This window comes from Chaetodon trifascialis, chromosome 6 (assembly GCF_039877785.1).
Source record: "Chaetodon trifascialis isolate fChaTrf1 chromosome 6, fChaTrf1.hap1, whole genome shotgun sequence".
NCBI classification, from domain to species: Eukaryota; Metazoa; Chordata; class Actinopteri; order Chaetodontiformes; family Chaetodontidae; genus Chaetodon; species Chaetodon trifascialis.
In genome coordinates, this window is record NC_092061.1 from 15,414,877 (window position 1) to 15,425,800 (window position 10,924).

The window sequence follows — 10,924 nt, forward strand, 5'->3', positions numbered from 1 at the left end:
AATAAAAACTGTGTATGTGCTAACAGTTTCATTTGCCCTTTAACAGTCCTCTCAAGTGCCTCAGACTCATACTATACGACCCATGTAATGTAGCCAACTTACCATTTTATAATGGCTGTAAGACAAAGAGCTAAGCGTACCTGAAGGTTTCCTTGGCTACATTCCCGGAGGACCGGTGTGCCGTGTCAGTGTTTCATGCTAAGCTCACAGATCTGCTGACAGCGCAGAGTCCAGCTCGCCATTTGGGACATCTGGCCGCTGTTAGAAGTGCCGGAGCAGACGACAGTGAACATGTAGTGAACAGGAAAAGGTCAAAAATAGCTGGGGAAGGCTCTTATCAGTTGTCATCACCACCACCTACAGTATAACCAAGATAGCTGACAGTGTTGGAGGCAGCTTTTTCTCCTCCCACAGATGGTCTGATTTGTTAGAGAAATTCTCCCTGTGCACATCAACAGTTATGTCCAATGCTGGCCCTTTGTTTACCATCTTGAGGGGAACATACTGTGAAGCAGTGCAGTCTCTGTCTTGCCAGATGAGAATCCAGTTTGACAGATGTGATGGTGAGCAGAAGATAACACGTAGCGGCAGCTTTTGTCAGCACTGGGTCTTAAGAAACAACCGCCCTGTTCAGAAAGCATGTTCATGTGTTAATATCTTCCCACCAGCAGATTATCTATCAAGACATTCCCCTCTGCTCTGTCCTTGAAACCAGAAGAAGCTTACAGAAACAGTGACAGAAAAGGTTGCCAACTGCACATTCTCCTTCCAATACCTGCTTGAAGGCAATTTTGAAAATATATTAATTAAGTGGACTGTGCTGTGATAAAATGCAATTAGACCTTCTGTCATACATTAGAGCTTCTTTATGTATAGTTAATCAATCTATTTATAGGAATTATAGGAATAAGTGGATGCCTTTTAAGTCTAAGAGTCTAACATGCTCACAATGGCATGGCTAAATTGCTGATGCTTAGCAGGTATAATGTTTACCATCTTCACCATCTTCATTCCGCGTGTCAGCTTGCTAACATTTGCAAATTAACACTAAATGCAAAGCAGCAGATGCTGATGGGATGTCATTAGTTTAGCAGGTATTTGGTCATAAGCTAATATTGGAACAGTTTAATGCTTTTATTGACAATGACCCTAGATGAGGAGTTGGGGGATCATCAAAGTTGGTAGAATTTATTGAGAAGGGGACATGAATGTCAGATTTCATGGCCTATATCCAACAAAATTTCCTTCACAAAAATGTCCACTCGCTGGTTGGCGCTAAAGGAAACAAATGTAAGTAGTTTTACCGTCTGGGGATCGTGAACGTCTGTAAAAAAAATTCATGGCAATCCATCCAATAGAGATATTTCAGTCTGGGTTAACGTGTTGGACTGACCATTGCCATCTGTAGAGCTACACCGCTAGCATGGCTAATAATATCCTGTCGCGTGGAAGCTAAGTCCGCTTGGAAAGGGCAAAATCTCACCATCTGTCATGTACTCTATCTTTCTATTACAATATCTGTTTTTCATTTTCTACATAAACTGGACAAGATGCACACAGCCTGTAGTAATCTCATCCCTCAGGCCTCCTGTCAACAATGCCAACGCCTGGGGAAATGGGTGCTCCTGTTTTTGCATTCTTGCTCTTCCCGGCCTTAAGCTACGGTTGTTCTGAAACTGATAAGTGTTCGGCACATCTAGCTCAGAAGAAAGGATTTGGTGAAGAAGGTTTGCACGCAGCTAATCTTGGTACATGTGACAGTTTTGAAAGATTGGAATTACAATCATGTTAGATCCAGATATGATAAGAACAAAACGTCATAGTGTGTTTTTGTTTCTGCCACATTGTTTAAGGTTGTGTAAAAACATGCAGAAAGCAGACATTTTGTGTGAGGTCATCATCTTCAGTGCAGTGCAGTTATCGTGGGGGGGGGGGGGGGGGGGTTCATACTCACCACAGTCTAGCATGCAGGAAACAACAGCTCTGCCTGATTCAGACTTGGATTTTTCTTGAGACAGAACAGTGTCAGCAGCAGACCACATTCCACACACACAAACGTCAAGTGTGTGAAACCGATTGCCACAAGAGTGCCGGAAATACCTTCCAGATGCTGAGGGAGAGCGTGATAACAGAGCATGACACAAGTGTAATCACTGAAGGGTGAAAACATGGACAATGAAAGGGACTGTGTGTGATTTTCTGGAGGATTTGTTCTGGGAGAGTTTATAATCGAGGCAGTCAACACATTTCCGCTCTAATACGAAACATCACGTGTCTAAAATAAGTTGTCATCGCTGCACCTGTGAGACTTGGCTCTCTTCCCTCTGGACTTGCAGCCACTCTCCAGAATTCACTGAATGTAACCCACAAACATTCTGTACCTGCGTCGTCAGTGCTGTCCCAAAGAGGAGAAAGTCTGACCGAACCCTTTCCCAGCTGCTCATTTACTGCTCTCACACAAGGAAAACAGTCAAGTATCATAGCTGAATTTTCAATTAGTTTTGTCCCCTTGAGTATTTTACTGAGTTCATAACACTTGTCCACACATTCTGGAAATGGGTTTGTTTTCCTTTAGTTTGAATAGTTGGCTCTGAGTGGCAGAACAGTAGTTGAGAGACCTACACTAATGACCTGGCACTGACACCGCACTGGACCACATTGTTCTCAAAAGGACTGGATCAGTGCCTCGAGATCTTTGAAGAGATTGCACCCAATTCCTGCTGCACCCTCCCTGTGACACACTGTCTGATTCCTCAGTGAAGCCACCAGCCAAAAATCCCTGAAACCGAGAGTTCAGGCTCATTTCACTGAGGTCCTGACACCTGTACGTAGTTTCCCATCTATGCTTCACAAGTACACCCTCAACTCTTCACCTCCCTCTTCAGTGCACTCACACTCTCATGACATAATTTCTTAAAATGCCCATCGTGAGTTTGACCCCGACTTCCTCTTATTGCTTCATCTGATTAAATGTTACACTATAATGCCAGGAAATGCCCTGAGGCAAACCACAGAGCCTTCATCCCTCGTATTTCTTGTCGTAATATTAATAAATTGAGAGAGGAAGTGCAAATCCAAACACAGGATTTCTGCTAGAAGGAAATGGCTTGTTTCAGATTGGAAAACCATATTTCAAGTTAAGGTGTTAGTATGAAAAAACAGGACATATTATTATTGCATGGTGTGCTGAAACCCCCACTATTGAAGTGGCCTCATTGAAATGAATGAGAGGACAAGTCGTCTGAATGCAGCCTTAAAGCAATAGTTCAACATTTTAGGCAATGCGCATATTTGCTTTCTTGCCAATGCCTACCAACAACTCTAAATGTCATTAAGTAGCACACAGTATTTCTGTTAATCTTTACTCCACATAGGAGTATTTCTAGTTCAAGAATTTTAGTTGTTTATTCTTAATTTTTTACTATGCTGATACTAGCTATTAAATGCAGGTCAAGTGTGTACAGTTGCTGAGACAGTCAAACATTGCAGGTGTGTATGCGTCCTCGCTCCCTTTGTCTGCACATGTAAAGCAAACTTCAAGTGCTGTTTCTGTTCTGTATGACTTTTTTTTGCAGAGTTCATGCTTTTGGAATGCAAGGCGTTTGCCTGTACTCAGCATATTCCTGCTGGAGGGGGATTCTGGCTGGATCTGCTTTCAATTACAGCCGGGTCTGTACTGGCCTTTGATCAGAGTCTGGGCCGACAGAGGCAGAGGGGAGACCCTGTCCTGACACAGCTGACAGACTCAGGAGCAGAGGGGATACTGAGCGCTGAGGCCCTGGGCTGAACAGACTCTCAAAAACACACAGAACCACTCCCAACAATGCTGGCTTCACATTTCAGTCCCAGTGGTACAGTGTGTGTGTGCGTGTGTGTGTGCGCGTATGATAAACCATGTGTGAAGTCCTCCTAGCCACTTCCTGAGACTCGTTTAAAGTTGGTCCGGTGTGAATTTCTCATTACAGTTTCACTTTTTCTTCATCTCCTTAAATTGCTGCACTGGTTGAACCCGAACTGCAAACTCTGATCATCTCTGCTTCAACGTGAGTGACCACTACAAATACATATAAAGCAAACAATTCACATTTGACATGTGGCATGCTGTGTCTCCACTGAGATGGAAAATTGCATCTTTGTTCTTTTCTCTCATGCGAGTCTTGTGTTCATGTAAGTGTGTAACTTGAAGGTATGGTCGGTACGATTATCTTCAGATGGCTGATGATTTCATGGTATACAGGTCAAACGTGTTCCTGTCTCATAGAACAAAGATTCCATCAATGTTCTTCTGGTGTTTGCTTGGCACGCAACATACCTGAAATCTTTAAACTGAAACTGAAATTTAATTACCCCTAACAAGCACTTATCCCAAGGGTCACGTTGCTTGTCCAGAAGTTTACTGCTCACCACTTAAGTCCGCTCTCCACTCTGTGAATGTCAGCCTGTGAGCTTATTTTTGGGTCTTTGTTTTGTTTTGACTGCGTGAAACAGAAAACCTGCTGAAAACAACTTTTAACCGAGTCAAGCCCACCGCAGATAATGGCACAGTGGCATTACACGCAGTTCTTGGCTTTAGCAGGAAGTGTGATCATTCAAACATGTGGGCACGGTCAGCAGCAGTTCCCATGAGATCATCCACTGACCTCAGCACAGCAGCACCCTGCCCACTCCCAGGGACCAGGCCCCTGGTACTGAAAAGGCTCAGACAAGCTACACCCTGCTTATAAAACACTATTTTAGGCTAAAAGCTTGTGCTGGGCTTAATCTAACTGGGAATGAATGCAGTACATGACAGTTTGTGTAGGTGGCTATGGTTTGAAATAGCTGAAGAAACAGCAAAACACGTTACCTTTGGGTTCATGTGGTGCTGGCATGATGAAATCAACATCCTGCCAAAGCCACACCCATTGTCAGTGTTACTGGAAACTGCAGAATAAAAGTACAGATGTCTGCTTCTCTTTCTTTGCCAGCTAAAATAGCTCTCATTGAGCTTCAGGCTACTCCAGATTGTCTCAATTATTTCCTCCATTGTTGAGTTACTTTCTTCTGAAAGCAGCAGCTACTTATAATGTTTTCTTTCAATTATAGACAAAAACAGATTTTCAATAAATCTGCTGCTGATATTCACAGTCTTCAGGTGCATAAGGCGTATGTTTTTGGTGACCTCCCTGACCTTTCCTCTATTGTTGCCACCAGTCCAAACATTCCCTCCACGGGCAGATTGCTGTGGCATTTTGCGAGCATGTTCTCGCTCCCCAGAGGATGCACCACCTTCTGAGCAATATGAGAACTTTACACACAAGATATTGAATGATCTAACGAGCAGAAATTTGCTGGGGGCAGGCATGGTCTCAAGAGGGTAAACCTGTTTGAATCAGGTATAATTCAGGAAAAACTGAGCACAGAGCTCTAAGAAAAGAAACCTAATCTATTTCTCATGCGTTCTGTGAAACATTTTTGTGGGATGCTGAACATGGCAGCCTCTTTAGACCACCAGCAGGCCTCTTAACATTTACTCCTGCAGATAAATCTTGACTAATACAGCAATGACCTTTACAGACTTGCATTTGTATGTTTTCTTGTTTTCAATCCACAGAAATGCACCGTGGGAGTTGTTGTATTTTTCTATTTATTCAAGGAAAGGGGGGTGCATGCTTTGTGTCCCGTACCTGCAGAATGTTCAGGAATGTGGGAGCACTCGGCATTCTTTAGGCCCGGTTTTGTTTTTATAGCCCTCACACAGGAAGCTCACTCTGGTGGGGCCTCATTCATGCAGTCTGAAAAACGCTGACTGCCCTCCCGCCCCCACCTCTCTGGCTGCTCTCCAAGATAGACACACACACACACACACACACACACACACACACACACACACACACACACACAAAACACATTTTTTTGTCTTTGTGGGCCACTGTGCATTCTCCCCTCCCCCTTCACCATCAGAGGGTTTCATTTATTGCTCTAATTACAATAAACAAGCAAGAACAACTAGAGGAGAGGCCACTTCCCCTGCTCACACTGTGCATTCTCTCTCAGGGTTAGATCCACTCGAATGTCTGTCAATCATATATCCCGAGCTAAGCATTTTCTTGTTTACAAAATAAACTGTATGGTGGTATTTTGGTGGTAAAGAGCAGGTCATTTATCAAGGCCATCAGTCCTGAAATCACATGAAATGTGAGGATCCCTACCATCTCTGTCTTCGAGCTGTATTTGCCATAATGAAATTGTAAATGTGAGATATTTAAGCCTATAAATGCCTAAGAATGTTAATACTCACACTTCTCCACCCTGGAATAAGGAGCGCAAAGACTAACCAGAACCACCACCCACTTTAAATGCTTGTTTTGTTTCTTGCAAGCTGACTTTGAAAAGCAACCCAAAAATGCAGGATATTTTCGGTGTGTCTTTGACGTTTGTGCTCACCTGGAGTTTGCACATTTTAAACTTAAAAGCTTTTTAAAGAAGGTGAGACCAGCAAAATGTCACTTGTTCGCATATCTCTCTCTCTCTCTCTCTCTCTCTCTCTCTCTCACACACACACACACACACACACACACACACACACACACACACACACACACACACACACACACACACACACTGCTGACCGGCTAACCGCCCTTTGTCCACTGCTGTCTACAGACCACAGTCAACCACAGTCATCAAATATACTAGCTGACATGGACTGCTGGTGGTCTGACCTCTTCTAACACACACGTCTGACTGTACAGGCTCATTGTTCACGAGCTCACACATGGACACGGGTCAGTACAGCTCCATGTGTCTGTGTCGCTGGAGATTTGATTTTGGCTCATGATCCTTTTCACACGTCAGTAGTCCCATCACATCACATCTCTTCCTCTCATGCTCCACCCCACATTGAACAATGGGGACAGAATGATGAGAATTTGCTTCACGTGGGACCCTGTGCAGGGCTTCAGGGAGAGCTGACATCAGGCCGAACGTCTGATGCACGACGTCACGTTGTGATCCCGCTATGGATGAATCTATTGACTGCGGTTACCAAATCAATGGGCAGTGGGGCACGTGGGAGTTGACCATGTGTGCCTTTGTGTATGTGTGTGGATACTCGGGAACATTGGTTGGGTCATTTGCCTTCATGTGTCATTTCTGAGGAAAAGTTACAAAATCTTCAAAATCAGTAACACGCTGCAACCAATGAAACCAAATGGTTGAAATGTTGCCTTCAGTTTGCAGTAGGAAAAAAAGTCTAAATTTAATAAAAGAGCAAAAACAGACTTGGTATTTCAAGAATGCAGTCCTAAAAGTTACAGCCGAGGGATGAAATCCATCCAGAAAAAACTCTCCATTACTACTTGTTACTTAAATTAGATGATTCAATGGCAGTGCATTTTCCTGACCATATATTACTTGCAATATGTGCATGACCTGTTTCTTTTTGGTGCCATTTCAGATCACATCAGCCATGTGCAGAGCAGAGAGAAAACTCTGCTCACTGCCAAAAAAACAGAGAAAAGCCTGTCAATGAATCAAGCTGCTAATCCTCTCCCCCAGCAGATGAGAAACGCACAAGGACCCAGTTTAGCAGCAGATAAAACAGCGACTGATACTGATGCCACTTGGGTAAAGAGCTGTGGGAAGATTGCAGAATGGCTTTTACTTCATAATTTAAGCAACAGTGCTTTCTCCTACAAGGCAACCACCACGGCTTTCAACACAAGCGCGCTACATTCTGAAACCCTCTGTAGTATTTTACATGCCTTGATTAGCTTTTATGAATAAACTAAATTGCACTTTGTGGAGGATATGCTAGTGGTACTTCAAATTCACAGACGCTGCTTTTCTTGCAATAGTTTATAAGATGAGGGAGAGAAAAAGGAGTCTTTTAGAAATCAAACATAGTCTTTGTAAAATGCAACTGGCGGTCGAAGTGATTCAATTAACCATCTGGGTTTGTCTGTGTGGAACCTTATTAAACCAAATGAGCCAAGGCTGCCTTGTCTCCCTTGGTCTCGTCTTGCAGGGTGCCATTGTTCTGCGACCCTCCGCCCCACAATTACAAGTCCTTAAATTACAATGATCACTCTGAGATCTAATATCTGAGGGCAAGAACTCATCCTCACTAATTATCTCTCCCTGACTCTCTGTCTTTGTGTCTCTCACACGCGCACTGGGAAATTGTATTAGTTGTATTGTAACCTCGATTAGCTCACTTCTGACTCTCAGTGTCACAATCTGAAGGGTGGACTGAAAACTGTGGGCTAACACTGTGAGTGTGTAACGTTGCAGACATCTAGCATGACGATAGTTTAAACTCTGACTGCTCTGAGCATCCAACATGTGACCGTTTCCTGCCAGACATCCACATCTTGTAAATAGCACGATGTCTGCGTTTTCGCTACACTAAATTCCTCTTTTTGAGACTATGATTTGACTTTTGTTCATGGAAGTTCACTCATGCTTGTAAGCATGCAGTGTGTGAGTGCCAATTTGGATGAGCATAATTTACAGTTTTCTCATGAATCAATGTACTCATTGTAGCCCTTTTAGTCATAAATGCAATAAATGTGTTATTATCATGTCATTGCATCAGCTGGAGCCATCATAACAGATGTAGGATATCTTTGATTGGCATGAAATTTGGTTCAGACATTCATGATGCTGTTGGTAATCTTTTGACATTTGAAACAACCACCAGCACGCCACAGTTTTTCACTCATTCTGCGAAATATCTCAACATTTACCAGAGGGATTGGGATAAAAATTTGCCCAGAGGATGAATCCTAATCACTTTGATGATGATGACCTTTCTTTTATCTACTGGTTTGGTATCTACAAAACTAATGACATTCCCATCAGCCTCTGTTGCACTTTGAGTTTTGTGCTAATTAGCAAATGGAAGCATGCTAACATGCTAAACTCAGATGCTGATGTTAGCATTTAGCTCAAAGCTCCACTGTGTCCAAGAATAGCCTCACAGACAACTGGCTCAGTTGTAAACTCTTGTATTCCAAATATATGGGTCGGTTAATTAAAGAGACTATGTGAATGCAAGACGTCTTATTGCTTTACATCTTTCAGCATTAGCTCCACTCCAATCTATTAGATTACATAAATCTGTACTTCACTTGTGTAAGCAGTAGTATTACTAATGATAGTGTCCTTAAAATCATAACCCTTTTACTGACAGGACAAAAATGTAACATAAAACCATGTGATTCATCTCAATATCAGCTCTAAATGTAGAACCTTACAATCACCATGCAATATTACAGTGGAAATGGGACCATTAAGTGTTGGATTTGCATCTAATCTACTTCACTTTGCCTCTCTATCCACCCTTTTTTACAGCCTGCTGTGCTCCACCAGACAAAAGACTGTAAATCTGACATGACATGCAAAACAAACCATGCATCTCTGCAAACGATTTCAGGCAATAAATAGAGCTGGCTGACTGCAGCGTCTGGATAATCTTAGCTCAGTCTTTCAGATCATAAGCATTCCTAAACACAAACATGGATGGTCTCACTGAGAATGTGAGTGTGTGTGATGGACATAAGTGCATGATTTCACCTCTACCCATGTGATGATGAAAGCACTGCAGCAAAGTTGCTTTGCCCACAAATAAACAATGTCAGTTTGACAGTTCAGATTGGGGAAGTACAGGAAAGCACAGTCTGTATTTCTGTGTTGGTGTTTATTTGTGAAGTAAAAGGGTGATCTAAATTGTCTAAATCCTGCCTCACTTTGAGAACACTTTGAGCCGTGAATACACACAGCTGAGTGTGGATTACTAGTGGAATGCTCATTTTTATTAGCCATCTTAACAGCTTAGTAGGACATATTGTCTTTTTCAAATTTGTATTTTTCCATTCATTCGTTTGGAGCTGGAGAGCTAACAACCAGATTCCATTTAAGTGTCAACACACTTGGCCAGTGAAGTTGAACTGACAAACTGGGGCTAAACAGATCTGGTTTGTGGCTGATGGCGATGGGAACAGTGAGGAAGTTCAGCCAGGGTATCAGTGGAGCTGTTGCACTCTCATGTTTACAGGCACATTTTCTGTTTTCCTGATTCAGTTCATCTTTTCCTACGCGTCCATTTGAGAAACGACAATATCGTGGTTAACAACAGCATCCCAGTTAAGTTCCTGTTGGCCTGACATCATTGTGCCAAGTTTGTAACTCACATGTGATGCAGTTGCTCATCACTCCTATTAGATCATTTACTGTCAACAAGACCAGCACCAATTGTGTACATATCCTAAGCTGAGTGCATTTGATCAAACACGGTGTTCCTTATTAACACCTGTGCATGTGACTGACATCTCTAATGTCCCCAGCATGTGGTGTGATCAGGGTCAGGAAAACAAGCGTTTGCTTTCTTCGCATGAAACCATCGGTCATGTGGAGTGACTCAGCGGTGAAGCTTCAGCTGCAGAATCCTTGTGCTTGTCCAAATTACATTACATGTTTACCTTCTGGGTATCCGCTGAGATTTTTAGAGGACATTTGTTTTGGCAATGACACATCTCCTATTGAGACAGAAAACACACAACACCTCAGTGCAGCTCATATGACAACACCCTGCTGATTTTATTGTCTTTGTGAGACTCACACTTTATCGCAGGAAACTGTGAGAAGTGATGATGATAATTAATCTTTTTCTTAATTGGTCCTCTGGTGCAATGTATCTTTTGTTGCAATGAATTAAGTATCATTATGAGGGGGGCAACAGGCTGCGAGCACAGTTTAAATTATAGTGAACGAGAAAACTGCCAGAAACTCAATTTAAGTGAAAGGAATAAGGGATAATTTGGACACTAATAAATGTGTTAAGAAGAGAAATGGGCAGATACTAAGTCAAAAATACTGCACAGGTTGTACATACACAGACTGTGTGATTGTGTTACTGTATGATGGCAGAAAACAATTCCCT